Source organism: Simochromis diagramma, unplaced genomic scaffold (assembly GCF_900408965.1).
Source record: "Simochromis diagramma unplaced genomic scaffold, fSimDia1.1 OVJJ01000402.1, whole genome shotgun sequence".
In the NCBI taxonomy this organism is placed as follows: domain Eukaryota; kingdom Metazoa; phylum Chordata; class Actinopteri; order Cichliformes; family Cichlidae; genus Simochromis; species Simochromis diagramma.
In genome coordinates, this window is record NW_024386972.1 from 4748769 (window position 1) to 4765959 (window position 17191).

The window sequence follows — 17191 nt, forward strand, 5'->3', positions numbered from 1 at the left end:
TAAATTTTTCCTCTTCGTTGCCTTGCATCAGGCACAGGATCTGAGGCTTTAATATGGTTGCCAGTGAGGCAACAGCCATTTAATAACAATGCAATAGTTCCTCACAGCAGTAGTCCAGTGTCGCTCATACACCCCGCCGGGTGCAGATGGTACATTGTCTGTGATTTACGAAAACATTCTCCTTTCAGAGATGTTTTTCCTTTCTCCCCAACACATCCGCTGCACCTTTTGTCAGCAATATTTAAGTCTCTTCTTGATAGAAACAACACACTTTTTGTCTGAAGCCCATGAAGTCATATTTCGTAACAGGTCAGCTAAAGTGGCTACCCCCAGAGGTGATGTGAGAGTGCATGTTTGTGTGTGCATGTCTGTGTGTGTGAGAGTGTATGGTTTAGTGGGAAGCCTCTCACATTTGCCTCAAAGCCTCCCGCAGTGGGGGACATCTGGAGGAGGCGTTGCCGCGTAAACAGAGAAAAGAAGAAGAGTTCAGGCCTGAAATATCATCCTACAAGGACGGAGCTGGCTTTCATTAACATACAAAGGGGGGAGAAACGGTGGTGGAGATTTATTCAAATCAAAATGGCTAATGTTGCCATAAGCCAGTCACCTTGCCAACTTACCCTAAAACTCATTCTTTTTATCAGTGCCCCTTCCCCTGACTCACTGCTGAGAGCAATTAGGGCAAAATTTGATGAAAATGACCAGTAATTCAGTGTAAAGAAAAAAGCTTCCAAGTAACCATTTCACAAGGTAGATGTTCATTATGAGCCAGCAGGAAAGAGCCTCCTCTTAATAGAGTGCCAGCCATAAACATCCCTCATCATCACCGGGCCTGCCATTTGATCTCACCTCTGGGGATTCTGTGCTGGGCAGCTTCATTCATTTCTTCTGTGTTTCACTGTCTGTTTACTCAGTAATGGACTCTGCCCAGAGAGTTGTTAAGGGGAACAAAGTGAAAGTGCCCGACACTCTGCTGTGGCGGTGATTAACGACTGAATTAGAAAACAACTCCGGGTCACCTTCTTTAACATTGTGATGGATGATCTCTTGCGAGAATTTGATAGCAATTGTTATAGGTGTGCCAGAATCTGGATCACAGGCGGGGCAAAGCGACGGTGCGTTTACAGTGCAGATCAACTTTTCCACGAATCTGCGAGCGGTAAACACTGTGCTGTAATTAACAGCTAAATGCAATAAAACGAGGCTTTCATAGTAAGCACCTCACTGATGAGGGTGCATGCAATTGTGTCCACCACTGTCTGTAAAGCTTTAGTTAGTGTTGCCCTACTTCAGCTGTGTATATGCCATCTCGCCTGTCACAGGCAGTTTACAAGACTGGGAACGAGGGTTGCCATCTGTCCCACCTCTATGGGGTGCACAGAGGGACGTTTTGCACAGTTTTGGCATGCCTGACTTCCTCTAATGCTGCACAAATGTTTAGAGACATTACATAAGCAATGAGACCTCCACTAGCATGGGGGAGGGGTGGGGGTGTGGAGATGGATATGTGCATTAGAGGACAAGAAAAAAGCCAAAGAGGAAACAAGATAAGAAAGTGTGAGACAGCAGCCCTGGTCTTTTCATTCTTCTTACCAACTGCACTTTCAGACATATAATAGCGCTACAGGGCTACACTGGCGTTGCTATAGGGTGTATGTGAAGGGTAAATATGAATAAGTGCAGTTTGAAGGCATTTGAAATGCCAATACCTCACATGGGGTGTTTTTCATACCATCAAAGCAGGATTCTCTAAATCTGGAAAGCTCGCACAGCTGCAATATTTTATACCACAAAGTATCTGGTAAGTGACGTGTTCTACTGTGTTTGATAAAAGCAGTGTGTTGCAAGATGTTGAAATGCACTGTCTCAAAAGCGGGGGCAAAAACAGTTTGTTTCAGAGATCCTACAAACAAAAGCTTCTAAATTTCCCTAATATGTTAAATGCATCAGCCAGCGCCCTATAATAGCATCAGCAACAATTCCCTAAAATTAGGGGGGTGAATGCTTAAGGATAGATCAAAAGATCAGATCTAATTCTTTATCTGACTGTAGCTGAACTTGGAGAGGTAAAAAAAAAACCTCACACACACAACAAAAAACAAAATTCACTGGTGATACTGACGCCAATTACATTTATATTTTGCAGGAAATCGAGAAGAAGAGGAACAGCAACTTGATGCACAGACCACTGAGCGCACCCCTGCCAAGGAGAGGTTTAAAATACTACAACATGTTGCAACAGACAGCCTAAACTCGCTGTTCCCTACTCATTTTACAGCTCATTATACTCACTGCCCTCACTGAAAGCTACCTAAGGAGAGACTGGGAAAGAAATGCCCAGCTATCCACACGTTAAATTTACTCAACCCACATCCGAACTATACACAGTCCACACAGGTGTACTGAGCTGCGTCTTTCACCTCGAGCATCTTTTGTCCGCACAGTGTATCACATTTACATCCCAATTTAGAGAATGACCCACATGCTGCTGATTCCATTTGGACAGAAATCTTAATCTAAGTACCAAAAGTGAGCAGCCCCAGTGTTGATGTACTTCAATCACTGATGTTGCAGCATGGCAGTAATGAGATGGTGCTACTTACCCTCACCCACCCACTCACCCACCAGTATTACACCTCAAACACTCCCTGCAGTGACCTCAGTTGCTGATTTTATCACTTCCTTGTATTGCAAACGTACTTCAAGTTTATCTGTGTTAATGGTGCCATATGAAATGTGTACATATCTATAAAGACATCTGTATGTATAAGATGAGGCAATGCAATACAGTTTCATTAACTGGGCTGATATACAGATACACACGGCTAAGCTGCAGATGCTGTGTGATAAAGTGTTGGGTACAGCATGCTTCTTAGGCCGACTCGCTGCTGTTCTCATGGTGGTCCCCCTTCCTTCGTAGCCTGCCCTGCAATTGATAACGTCCACTAATTTTTGTTTTTCGGGAACCAGCGCCCATCGTGTGATTGCGCTTTTTTGGGTGTGTGTTCTGTTATTTTATATTTAAGCATATGTCTGTCTGTGGTTGTGCGTGCTAGCATGTGCGAGAGAAAGCTCATTTTCTCTGCCGCGCACCAAAGGAATAACCTCTGAATTAGTATTCAGTAATGAGACAGGGTGTGGGAATGATGGTGAATTTGTAAGCACGCACCATCTTCCCTAATTCCATTTAGGAGTCCTGTAAACACTTATAAATGCAGCAGATAGTTACAGCAGCACCCCCCCCCCTGTCCTCCCCTCCTGCTTTCAGCTCTCATCAGGCTCGCACATCTCCAAAGAAACCAAGGGCAGGAGAGGAGGAGATACTGCAAATCACATTATGGGACATGAAATTAATCCAGCCTCCCCAAACATTTGGCCTTCACACAGTTTAACCTTGAAACTGCTTTTTACTTCCTTGCATGAAGACTTTATAAAAACCCCCTCTGTCACATCCAAGAGAGCAAGCCTGACATTACAACAATGGCGCTGCCGAGGTAATAATTCAATAGGATCCTTCACCGTGCTGATGATATGTTGTAATTTCATTTCACTTACGTCTGTTTCATATTGTAATACACAATTGAGTAGGGGCACTTTACGTCCCAAAAGACCACTTCCTCCTAAGATAATAAAAGCCTTTTGTGCTTGCCTTTGAGAAATCCTTGGTGGATTATGTGAGTGCAGATTTGGGAGCACATCAATTAATATGCATTAAACGAAAGTGTATTAAGTTGTGAAAAAATAATTAATAACTCTAATTGCTGTAGTGCTGCTTTGCCAAACGACTCATACCTTAATGCTAACAAGATGGTCTCTGACACGGCCAACAGGGGCCAAAGTACAAGCGCTGCGTGACCTTTTGCACTGCTGAAAGACAATGCACCTACACTTTATTACACGGGCACATCGCTCTCCCCTGATACTAATGTAGAGTGGTGCAAGGTAAAAGCACAGAGTGGCTGTTGCAGTGCATCCACTCCAATAACAGCAGGGAAAAAAAACTGCCAGCCAACTCAGAAGCCACATGAGGTTCAGCCTTACTAGTTTCAGTCAGAATAAAATACATCTGTTTGTGTTAGAGAATACTGTAGATCTCTTATGCACACCCTATCGCTGGATCTTGTCCCTTTGTATAGTACAGAGAATAGTGCTGGCACAGGGTTCCACTTTCCCCGTTACCACGAAAAAGACATCCACAGCTCTAATTATCCTTTACCCCTGTGTAGCTCTGGAGAACACAACTGCTGCTACTGTCAATGAAATTATAGGAAAGGGTGGGGGTGGGGGTTGGTTAGCGATGATAGTCCCCCTCTAACCACACCCACACTGAACACACGCGCTCTTCAATGTGCGTAAAAGTGAAGACTCACAATGCCTTAAGAGAAAAGGCAAAGAAATGGGAATGACAAGTAAACTATTTCTTTGAGATATTTTTTCAATACAGCATTTCTAAAGGTGAGAGGAGTTTTCAAAGCATGAGATAGTACCTCTTGCTGAGTAATGACATCTCTTGTTGCCGTGAGTAGCAAAGACCTTGTTTCCAAGTTCTCTGCTTTGACCAAGAGCAATCTGGGGCCGGATTTACCGTCTCGATCAGTTTCTACGGCCACGTTTTTCACAGCAGAAAAAGTAAACATTAAAAACACTATCCCAGCTTTCAGCTAAATCAATCTTCACTTTGCTTGGAAATAATGAGCACGTTGAGCGAGCTTCAAATGAACACCGTTGCTCCCGGGCTCGTCAGCTCAACGCAGTCACATCACACAGGCACTTTTGAGGAACGCAGGAAAAAAAAAGAAGACTAGTCTTAGCCTTCAGAGACCAATTAAAACACATATTCAAATTGACCTAAAAGAAGCGTAATAAGGCATTCGTTTATGGTGCTGTCCCATACCCATGGTTTCACCCGTTTTTAGATACACTGCAATTGTTTTCAACCCTGACAAACAAATAATCTCACCAGAGTGGAAAACTGAAAAAAACCCTCTCCCATCTCATCTCTGCAGGATCAAAGACTACATCGAGATGTAGCGAGCACGTAATTTTCACACAACATGCACACAGGCTCATTCAAAGGACATGAAGGCAGAATTTACCAGCTCTGTATGCACAGCATGCATACATTAGTTGATTCTTATTAAAGCCCACAGTGAACATTAGATCAGCATCATTACTATCTACAAAGAAAATACACTGAAAATAGACATCTTGTTAGCTTCACAATTCAGCAAATATGGGAATTACACAGCATGGTGTATTAAATGCTACACGTGTCACTATAGCACTGAGCAAGGCAGCTGCAAATAATCAGTTGTTTTATCTACTAAAGGTCAAAATAAAGAAAAATGTCAAATGCAACTTTCCAGCACTTCAAAATGTTTCCCTCCACCCAAAACCAAACACATTCCATTCAAAGAAGGTTTAAAACAGTGAAAGAGTGACATTTTCAGGGAAATTTTCTTCCAGTCTACTAATTAATTAAAGCAATAGAACCTATTAAGAAAACAAACTTGAAATGGAAATGAGACATTCAGGCAGCTCTTCAGCCAGTCAGAATTTTAACCATGACATATTTGGCAGCACAGCCCAGCGGGCAGGCTACGCAGCAACTCTAAAACATGCTCCCTCTCCCTTCCACAGCACTTCTTGGGAAGCCGCTCTCATAAATCCCTTCTAATGGTTGCTGGCGAGGGAACTTTTTAACACAGAACTTAGCAGCCACTGTTATTCACCCATATAGCGAGAGTCTTGGGATGATGGATGGTAATAAATATTGCACGGGGCTAACAGAGGTCCCCTCAGAGACGTTCAATTGCCTTGAGTGATAGGGTGCTGCTCGGCAACACAGGAGAGGATGGCAGAGGGCAGGCTCTTCACGGGGTCGGCTAACTGAGTCTGTTCAATTTCCTCTGTGGAAACATGACAGGTCCTATTCTAAATGATAACACTGACTCACAGTGTGGGAAGGTGAGCCTAACAAAGGGTGCCTTCTGCAAAAAAATATGTATCTTAACGTATGTGTAGCGATTTTATTGGTTATGAATGAGGAATTGATCCACTGTGGACCAGGAGTAATTGTGAATGTAGAATACCGCTCTGTGTTAGGAGCTCTTTCCTGCTGCACTTTTGCAGTTTATCGTTTTTTTCCTGACAAGGGAGCTCTGTTGAGCTGATCTGCCCACCATCTTAACTGCTTCCTTGACAATGGCTGACAACGGAGCAGATGTCCAAGCTGCACACATCTGTAACAGTCTGATATTCCTTAAGGCGCACACGCCCCCCTCCCTTCTCAGTCAATACATGCACAGACAAAGAGGTCACCTCTTATTTAGCTTGCAGTGATCCAATTATTTACTTTGATTATATCAAGATTATACTTTTTCTTTTGGTGTGGGTGCTGGATGGAAATGATCTTAGTTGACAAGAATTAATTACTGACGATGATGTTTTTAATGATGAGCGATAAGGAATTGGGATAACCCCGGTTCTTCATTAATCCAACATGTGTCCTGTTGTCATATTTTCAGCGTAATCAGTGAATTAATTAGTCCAATAATATGTAAGAATACTTTAGTGGGTGTAATTAACAAGTTAACACAAGGCAATTAGCAGCTCATTTATACGCTGCCTGCACCTAAAGGTGGCTGTAAACAGAGGAAGCACTTTCTTTACTACTTTTTTTAAAGTTTACCCAACCTGAAGTGATACTTTATTCCAGCTGCAAATAACAGCTCAGCAATTAAAATAATATACACTCACCTCTATGTAAAATACAGCTAACTGATTAAGAGCAGGGACTACAGAAAACAGCTCATTATTCTCCTCTAGCGGTTTTCAAGTCACATCCTCTATGGGATCAAGAGAACGCCATCCACTTAACAACTGTTAAGTTAATCAGTTTCTAAAATCTTACTTTTATTTGGCAAACTGCACCTCTGCAGCTCCACACTAAACCACCAAATCCTTTCAGGTGAGTTTCCTCGGGGCAAAATGTCATCAGATGCAGGTGTTTGATCTTCTATCTATTTGCGGGGCCCTGCAATTCAAAAGAAAAGTTTAAGGGGCCCTCTGATCCTCCGTAACCATGCGTGACAGCTTATTGCAAAGCGTCTCCAAAAGAGGTCTTAAAATGTGTGCAAGGACACAAACACGTGAATGGTCAGTGACATTGAGATGCAGCAAATGTGCTCCTGTTGGGATGACTTGTGTGCGTGCGTTTTGCGCGTGCGTTTCTCTTTCTTTCCTTTTTCTTTTTTGTTTTAAGAGACACAGGCTGAGCAGCGAGGAACGCTGAAGATTACACAGGATGACGTCTTCTACAACACTATTATGCCTACAAAAACTCAGTCATTCGGATCAAGCATGGGGTATTAGAGGATTTATGAGCAAATAGTCTCGCTGGAAAGCACAACACAGCCTGTACAACTCCACAGCCATTCAACAGACACTCTACTAATGCACTTCCTATTTTCTTTTAACCGACACGCACTCCGTGAGGGGTCTGGCTGTGTGCAAAAACAATACACTCCGCATGCCTTTGCCGAACAGCTACCTTTCGCCATGTAAAGGTGAGGAACGTAAATGTCAACACTGTAAGGAGGGAAACGCGGTCCGGTCGTGTCCACATTTGACACAGCGTGCTATATACGTGGTCAGAAATAATTTCCCTCCCGTGTGTACAACCCACCCCGACCGACCATTCCCCCATCTTCATGGCGCAGTAAGGTGGACACACATGGTCAGAGCCGTATGCGGACCCGAAACCCAACGGCGGCCAACTCTCTTTTGAACCCCCCTCCTCACCACCAACACCACCAACACCACCATCCCTCCTCCAAAACTGAATTACACGAGTTAAATCTGCACGGCTGGTGTTGCTTCTGTAAATGCAGTCTTACCTGGATGAATGGTATCAGATAGCAAGTTGAGAAGCCGACTTTTTTTTTTTTTTTTTTTTAGGCACACGTCGGCGGCAGCATCATCCGCTTCGGGGACACGAAATAAGATTTGGAGTAATTCTGATTCCACCTTATTATTAATCCTCCGCGCGCTGCACGAGCGGCTTCTCTCGCGGGCTCTCTCTCTCTCTCCCCCCTCTCTTTTTCTCTTTTAGGGGCAGGCGAGAAGAAACAACCGGATAGAGAGGAGTGATAGCCGAGCAGGGAACGGGCTACAATGTGTTGAAGCGAGTCCTTGTTTATTCAAATACGACGGAGCATAAACGCCGAGTAGGTGTCTAACTGCTTCTCTGCTTTATTTTGCCTCTCTCTCTTTCTCTCTCTCTTTGGCTGTAGTCACACTATGTCTAACTCTCTTTTTTATAAAGGCGGGGTCTTGGGTCGTTTAAACCAATGACATAAACCAAGAAGAAGAAGAAGAAGAAGAACACCCCCCCACCACCACCACCACAAACACACACACACACACACACACCACCGTCTCTACCCCCCCCCCCCCTCTCTCTCTCTCTGTTACACACACACCTTCCTCTACCGCGGTGAGCATAAATGATGCGGTCATTTTTGGTTTCTTCCTCTGGAATGACCGCATCTCTCTCTCTCTTTTTAAAAGAGTTTTTAAAACTGAGATAGTTTTAGTTTCAGGTGAGGAGTGCTTTTCTTAAGGAATGCCTTTTTTTTTTTTAATTGTGATGCTCAGAGCATTGAAGATAAGTTCAAGAACTCTTAAAAGTTAACTATCTGATGTATTGCTATATGTGGCTTTTTTGTCAAACTTCTGCTTCTCAGTTCTTAAAAACTGTACCAACTATTATTATTATTTTTATTTTTTTATCACTGTGTTGAGGCTATATTGTTTTTAAGTATAGTTCAGTTTCTCTGAGCTCATTGTTTTGGTTCCGTGGCCTGCTGTTATTATTATTATTATTTTTTAAAAAAAAGATGATTTCACCTTTTATATAAATCACAGTAGAGATGCTAGTCAATTCAATGCATGCTTAGTTTTATAGTACCAAATCATATGATCAATAATATAATGCAATCTTTCAAGATTCGGCTCAAAACTAAAATCTCACTCTGTTCTGCACCTTGTCTTTTATCCTGTCTTCATGAGCCTGGTTCTGCAAGGGAGTTCTTCTTGTTGAAAGGGAGATTTTTCTTCCCACTGTCACCAAGTGCTTACCCAAAGGGTTGTTGGGTTGGAGTTTTCTCTTTAATATTGAGAAATTACAATATAAAACACCTTGAGGTGACTGTTGTTTTGATTTGGCGTTGTATGAATAAGACTGAATTAAATTGCTCTACCCTGCATTTTCTAAGATGATTCCTTAGAAGCAAGCACTTTGCGACAGTGGTAAGGAAAAAAACTCTCTTTTAACAGGAACAAACCTCTGTCCTGCAAAAGTCTGAGCCAATAGTAGAATAAGAAAGGGGTGGTTCAGGGTTCAGGGTCACCTGATCCAGCTCTAAGTATAAAACTTTATCAAATATAAAGTTGCAGTAGCTAAAATTAAGAAATAGGGATAGGGCATTGACCAATGGGATCAAATCAAACATATTGGAATCATAATCTTAATCACTTAACAGCACCACCACAACACTTTCATCTCACTGCTCTGATCAGCGTTGTTTGGTGCACCACTCAGCCTTTTTCATTGAAAAGTTACAATAAAATCCCTGTAAAATTCCTGTCTTTCGCCAAATGGCAGAGAAAACCAGCATCTAGCCAATCATGAATAGTTTAGAAAGTTCTTTGCCTTTTATCTTCATTTTAAATCGCTGGCACGTCAAATCTCAAATACTTGGCGTTAACTGTAAAATATGCCATAGCAGTCAGTTCTGGCTGTTGGTCTGCCAGTGTTGCCTGAGAGCCAGATTATCTGTGTGTGGTCCAAATTTCAACTAGATGCGATGTCTGAGTGCACCGACCCCGACTTCCACTAACATGGATGACAAAATGTTGCATGCCTGTCACATAAATTCTACCCAACTTCATAGGGTGATAAAAATTTTACAAGCAAATATGTCAAAATTATTCTTTCTTTCTCTCCATACAATGCTACCGCACAGAATTATGAATGTACCAGCAGTGCTTTAGTCTGCAGTCAATGTATAATTTATGGAATTGCTTTAACATACTACTAAGATGTTATAGGCGACTGTACAAGGCTGTGATATTTGTGTTTCACCCCATTACATTGTACCGATGATTAATGGTGCTCTTTAGTATGGATCACTTCGGGATGCTGCTGACTGAAAGCTCATAAAACAGCACAGCCAAGTGAGTAAAAGGTGAAGGAAGGGTAAACCTTGTAGATCTAAGGAGAGACACACTTAGATTTTTTTTATGTTCGCTCTGTGTAGAGGGAGCGTTTTTACAGAAAAGGAGTTGTACAAATCTCAACAACCCAATATTGATTATGTTAGGAGTTCCTTTGCTTTCTCTAAAGTGATTATTCTGCAAGTAGTGCCGTGGCTTTTGTAAAGGCAGAGAATTTAATTTAGTCCTAGACATGGTTTAACTGTGCTGTACACTGGACTCACCCATGCTCAATTGATTTGACAAGAATATACAGCAAAGAGCACGTCCCCAGTTTTTTTGTGAAAGCGTGGGGCGCATGGAGGACAGCACATGATTGATTTTTACTATCTTTTTTTTGGAACTTGTTGCACAAACGACACACATTGATTCATATGATTAAACCATGAAGAGGTTGCCTCTGATAAACATTTTGAACGCTGCTACAGGTTCAAGAAACCACAATGCATTTCTATATCTCATTCTCAATCTCATTACATTACAGAGCAAGCCATTTTTTTTTTAACTTTCTTATTGCTCTATTCTGCCTGACCTCCCTTCTCTATTGGTCTCTCCATCAGTGATTGCCCACCTTTTGTCAGAACACTGGCTATATGTGGGGGCTGGGCAGCTTATAGCACAAGAAGACGAGAATTGAACCGAACTCGGTGAGATAATTGGAAAAACGGAAAATGGTGGCAGAAAACTGTGACTATTTTATGATATCAGATACTCCATTTTCACACTAAAGGAAGAAACACATCTACAGTAGTGCCACTTTGGAAATCCTTAATAATTTTCTATTTTTCCTTACAAAGCTGACCTGAAAACGTTTCGCACAAGTTGCAAAACAGAACCCAGTTAATTAAAAATGACAAAGTAGTGGTGTTTTTACAGAAAAACCATTGAGTGTTATTTATCTTTCTAACCCACCTTGTTTCCTGCAGCAGCATGCCTGTAGATCGCAGTTGAAAATTATCTTAATATGAGGTTCAAGTATAAATATGAGGCCTCTAAAGAATCCCTAAAGTCTGTCCTTCACAACACATGTCTGTGGAAATGTATCATGGCCCAAACAAAAGAGATTTCAGAGAACCTAAGAAAAGGAATTGATGCTCATTGAGCTGGAAAAGGTCACAAAACCATCTGTAACCATCTTTGGACTTTGCCTGTTATGTATCACAATCAGACAAATTGTGTACAAACGAAGGAAATGTAAGACCATTATTACTCCCCTATAGCAAGATCTAGAACAGCCTCTGATATGCTGCATCTGAGCCATTACAGGTTGTTATCATAGATGGACAAATGAATTGTGAATTATATATAATTCTAAAGGAAAACTGCTCTCGAACTGAATGTCAAAAGAAGGTGAGTCATGCAGCAACCATTAGCACAAATGTTGATCCTGAAAAGTTTTGGAGCGGCGATGTCAAAGTCCTGTTCTTAATTTAGAATAAATGTTGAGGAAGTCCCCGAAGCAAGCAGTTTATGTGAGGAAGCTCACCGCCACATCACCAGTGGGCTAAAATTCTTCCAAGCCAGTATGCAAGCCTGATCGACGGTACTGGAAACCTTTAATTCATTTGTCTTTGTACTTTACTTACTTATAAGAAATGCTGATGCCTTAAGCCATATTTATGCAGAAACATAGAAAATTCAAAAGGATTTACAAAGCACTGTACTACATGGCTGCAAAAACATTTACAAATAAATGACAACCCACTGCAAAACGGCATACAATAATCACAAGCAGCTAATGTAATCTGTATATAGAAGCAGAAATCTCTTTAAATCTTCCATTCCCACTGCTCATGCTGCATGCTCTCTGTTTTCCTTTGTCAAACTTAAAGTTAAATCAGAGCCAGCAATAAGATTTTATTGTGCTCTTTTATCATTTTAACAAAAGAATCGACAACCTTACCCGTTTTACCTCAAGTCAAAAAAACACTGGAGGGATGCACGCTATCAGATCCCCTTTAAAGCAACATTGTAAACAAATAGGAAAGTGCCATGTTACTTTTTTTTTTTTTTATTGTTGAACATGCAAAAAACTGTGATCTGCATTTCACATCGAATCCACCACTGCATCAACATAAAAGATTGGTGGAGATCTGTGGGGAGTCTTGAGTACTGGAGGAATTTATTCTATGCTGTAAGAAGAGGAGGTAGGGTTCAGTGTAGAGCCATATCAGACCTTCTCATGTTGAACCCTGAACTCAATCTCCATACTCACAAATTCACATGCAGAGTTCATGGCGAGTCCCCTGGAGAGCTGTGCAACATGCTATCTACACTACGGTCTCTGGAGACACACATCTTTCAATCTCCAGATGAATTATTGAAGGCACACCACCCCCACCATGTTTTTTACATCGGTTGGAATTAGTTGTTGCTCCAGAGTACAAGGACCATGTTGCACTGGAGGTTCGAGGGGCGAATTTATTTAAATTTCTTTTTCCTCATGTTGTGTTTCTAGTCATTCCCCCCCTATATTTCAGTTCCCCTCCTATGAATCAGTTGCTTTCCCTTGGTACTTTACTCCCACCTTGAAGACTCTTTTCAAAAGGATTTTCCCCACGTACTCAGCTCAATCGCAATTTTCATGCACCTGCTCATCGCCACACTTTCCATTTCTTGGTAAGTTATTACAGCCTGATTTTTTTTTGTATTGTTTTTTTTTTTTTGGTTGAGTTGTAAAATATATTTATTATCTCTAATGAATAAAAACAAATCAATAATAACATGCACGGCTGCCAAAGCATGCCCCAGCACTTGTTTAAGTTGCAAAGATCAGTATGCATCACTGCCCCTACATGCTCAACATATATGAAGGCTGCACCACGCACCCACCCACCTACAACCTCTTTTTTTTATTTTGCTAATAAGGAAACAGGGCTTCACCATGCAAGAATAAAGAGGGGGTGAACGGCTCAGACCCCCAATGGGTCTCCTTGAACTTGTGAAATAGGATTGACACCACACTCAGAATGAGCTCACCATGTAGGAACAGCAGACTGAGCCCCCCCAGGATGCTAAGCTGATTCAATTCCCCTAATGATGTTTGTAATTTAGGAGGCTAATGACATGCACTATGAACTGGAAGATTGTGTTTAGGAGATGCCTCTCGGAGTCAAGTGTTGCCTTGGCGAATGCCTCCTAAGAAATTACACAGAATACGGGAACAAATTACAGAGATGCCACAATTTACATTTTGGGACTTTGATACATGGATTACAACAAAATTATTTATAATAAGTTATGATGTAATTTGTGAATAAAACCTTTTTTTTTTTTTTTAATTTTCATCTCTTTCAAGTGTGAGTCTGATATCCTTGAGGGGAATCCAGGATTAAGTCATATAAGAAACTGAAATATGCAGATATTTGCATTTGTACATTTTCTTGCATACGTTGAGTGATGTTGATAGTTTGATGAAAACTTCTTGCATACCTTAAAGAATCTACTGTTATGCTTAGACTCGTGATTTATATCTGAAACTGAAATATGCAGACATGTAGTTTTCAAAGTGGTGCAAGATCCAAAAATGCTGGATCCAAACACTTGCTATCATGAAATTAAGCTGAAATTTTCTTTTCTTCAAGGTGGTTAAAATACCTTTGTGGTCTGACCCAACTTATTTGTTCACATCAAATAAAGAAAAAAAATCACAGTCTTAGAAGTCTCTGTGACATATTGAATGAACCCAGTGTGAAAACGGTACCCCGCCCCCTTCTTTAAGTCGGATTTTATGGCCCAATCCGAAGTGTACAGTTTTTACTTTGCAGGTCAAGACAACAGCATTTTCTCATAAACAGTTTACATTTTGTGGCATCGGTGCTAAGAGATCCAATAGATCTTTTGTAACACCCCTCCCCCGTCTCAATTTGGCTTTGTGTACTCTAATTCTGCTAATTTGGTGTTTACCCTTTGGGTGTACTGAAGCTTACTTCCTGTGTGATGAGGATGTCTGATTTTTAAAGATGTTTCGCACTGTCTGAGCGCGGCATCTATAGATCGGCAAATACACGTGCACGCACGTGTCCTTGCGTGAACACGTGCGTATATCTAAATGTGTGGCAAAAAACATTTACGCCAGAGCAATCACACAGGAGATATGGCGACAGTACTCAGCACGATGTACATACACAACATATTGATATGATTACTCCACAGGCTGCTCCCTTTGTTTTAGGCTGGTCATTAACAACCTATTTGAAGACTTTGTCAATAGGTGCCAAGACAACAAGAAGCAACATCGCCCCCTCCGTGCTCGACACCCCCCCTTCATCCACTTGCCTTTCTTTTTTCTCATTAATATGGAAATGAGCTGCTTATTGTTGTTAAAGAAAGGGAAGAAAGCTGTCATGTCTTTGGTGACAGACTCAATGGATGTGTTTGGATTGCAGGGTTTGCTGTTTTCCGAGAGCATGTCTTATCTTTGTTTAGGCAGCGAATCAAAAATGTAAACATCACTTCATTAGCATCTGTCAGGAAGCTTAACACTATGATTTTTAATGCATGGCTAAACCTCTGAATAGGCCTTGTTATTCTGTCTCTTCTTTTATCTCCACTTTTTGTACTAGTTAATTTCTCAAAGGGAAACTTACTTAATCCTCTGCATTTGTTCGCAAAAGCTGTATTGTGTAGCTCTGCTTTCTCCTTCTGCTAGAACACCATTTACTAGACTTGGGTTATTGTACTTTCCCTGTTGGCTGGTGATCACTTTTGGCATTTTGGCAGAGATCAAAGAAATATTCATTTTCTATTTCAGTCAGATGAAACTCCAAAAACGAGTTTTTGCTTTGAAAAAACAAAAGAAAAAAAGAATTAAAGAGAAATTTGATGCACTATTCTTAACCTTTACATGAGATCAAAAGATTTATATTTTATCCAATCACGGGTGCTATCAGCATCCCACTTCATCAAGGCTTACCCCACACCCAGCAATTACTTCAAGTGTACCTGCACATTGTGGAGTGATATTATAATTACTAGGACAAGACCGAAAATAGTCAAGATTAGGTAAATGCAGCTACTTATCTCAATTAAGGACTTTGTTTATATCTAGATTTGCCCGTTGCAGGGTTGCATACGCATCAGAGCTTATTTTCAGTTGTGCAAAAGGATTTGACCTCCTCAGGGACTCATCAGCTGCTTGTTTTCGCAGCTGCAATCTTCTAGATTTCATCGCTAGGCTGAAGCACTTCTCAGATTGAGTTACACTGTTAACGAATGCATGCTCAAAGTCAAAGTTCTCCCCACAAAACACTGTGGCATACAGATAGCTCCTGAGATGACAGATGTAAACTAGTAAATGTCAGCTGCTCCTTGAGGAAGGTGTGCTGGATAACGGGCTGCGGACTCCCTTGTGTAACAACCACTGGGTAAATCTGTGAGTTTAAATCCAACAAAATTGACAAAGATTGTTGATTATGCTTGTCTGGGAGAGTGATAGAAGTGTCAGCGTTGTCAGATGCAATGTAGTTTAAAATTTTATTGGAGTATATGAAGGAAATTGACTCAAAAATAAATGAACGTGAGGGGAAGAGGATATATTTGTAACACATCAGGGTATATTCAAAACAAAAAATATCATGGTCAGACAAAAGAGAAGCCGTGTTCAAAAGGTCAGTGATATCCATCCATCCATCCATCCATCCATCTTCTGACAAGTCAATGACCATCTCCAGTGTCCACTCTCTGTCAGATTGTTTGCTACATTTGAGTGTTTAACAGGCTCTTCCATGTGATTTTCTAAGCCTTTTAGTTTTTCTTTGCGTTTTCCTGTTTCCCAGCATTCCCTGTTTGGTGGAAGAGTGGCTTCTTCATCAACTTGGTCCTCCCTCTTTGAAATCCTTCACTGGAGAATTTAGCGCATCACCTCACCTGCCTGCTCACCTTCCTAACTCTCTTTCCCAGAATAAAAAAGACCAATGCTCAGGCAAACTAAAGCAAGCAGTTAGCTTACTTAGTTTCGACCTCAAACATAATCACCCGAAACATTTCTACACCCTTGCCTGTGGACTCACCTGCATGGGCCTACCTCTCGTCTCTCTCAGTGGATACTGTACCTGTGAATTGAACTGTCCCCTGGGATCCCATTGGCTGACATCTCAATCTGCATTTGCTTGTTGTTGCAAATGACTTCATCTGCAGTTGGTCTTACTTTAGAGTCCACTTTGCTTTATTGCCTTTTTGCTCATGAAAGTTGGAGCCTATCCCAGGTTTCACAGGGCGAGAAGTAGCGTACACCATAGATGGGTTGACATTATTTTCTTATAGTTCATTTTTAAACAGGCAATTAAAATGCCACTTGTGCTTGCTGTGTCTTGCTGAGCTAAAGATAACGTTTCAGTTAGCAGCATAACAGCTTTAACTTCACTCATAATTAAAAAATATTGCTACGGCTTGGTTTTTACACAAAGTTGCAAAAGATGGAAGGAGCAAGAAGTCCTAAAAGTAACCACGTTTGCATGAGTGGGTGGAGTTCCAATTTTTTTGCTAATGCTAATTAGCTAGAGATATACGCAAACTCCATTTTTGTAAACAAATCCAGACAGCAATTTCGCTTTCCTACAAACACAATTCCTGTCTGGACTATTACTACAATTAACTGCACAGCAAGCTGTATTATTGAAAAATTGAATACATAAAATGTATAATTGAATCAAAAGTGCCCCCAAATGCAACAAAACCACAAAAAAACTTGTGAGGTCCGATTCTAGAGTCAGAGCTAGCAGATATAGCCTTCTGTCAAAGCTTCCACACTCTTACTTTACAGAAGTCTAAGCCTTATAGTATAAATAGGTGATATATAGTTACAAATAAAGGTTGAGTCACCTCCTGTTCACATGTCAAGAAGGGGAACATTAAACATAGAGAACTAAAAATAATTCTTGGACAAGACTGTGACCTCATTTTTAGCCTCCTC

At 41.1% G+C, this 17191-nt stretch overlaps 1 protein-coding gene across 6 annotated transcripts in view; it reads right to left on the reverse strand.

Moving 5' to 3' along the window:
• LOC120738090 (C-terminal-binding protein 2) overlaps positions 1–8307 on the reverse strand; it is a 95092-nt gene extending 86785 nt beyond the window's left edge. For 2 of the 6 annotated variants that reach the window (XM_040039146.1, XM_040039143.1), the window contains exon 1: positions 7899–8303. The gene's annotated coding sequence lies outside the window, so the exon portion shown is untranslated. The other 4 variants (XM_040039149.1, XM_040039148.1, XM_040039144.1 and 1 more) reach the window with 3 other exon arrangements.
• Between the last annotated feature and the right edge of the window lie 8884 nt (positions 8308–17191).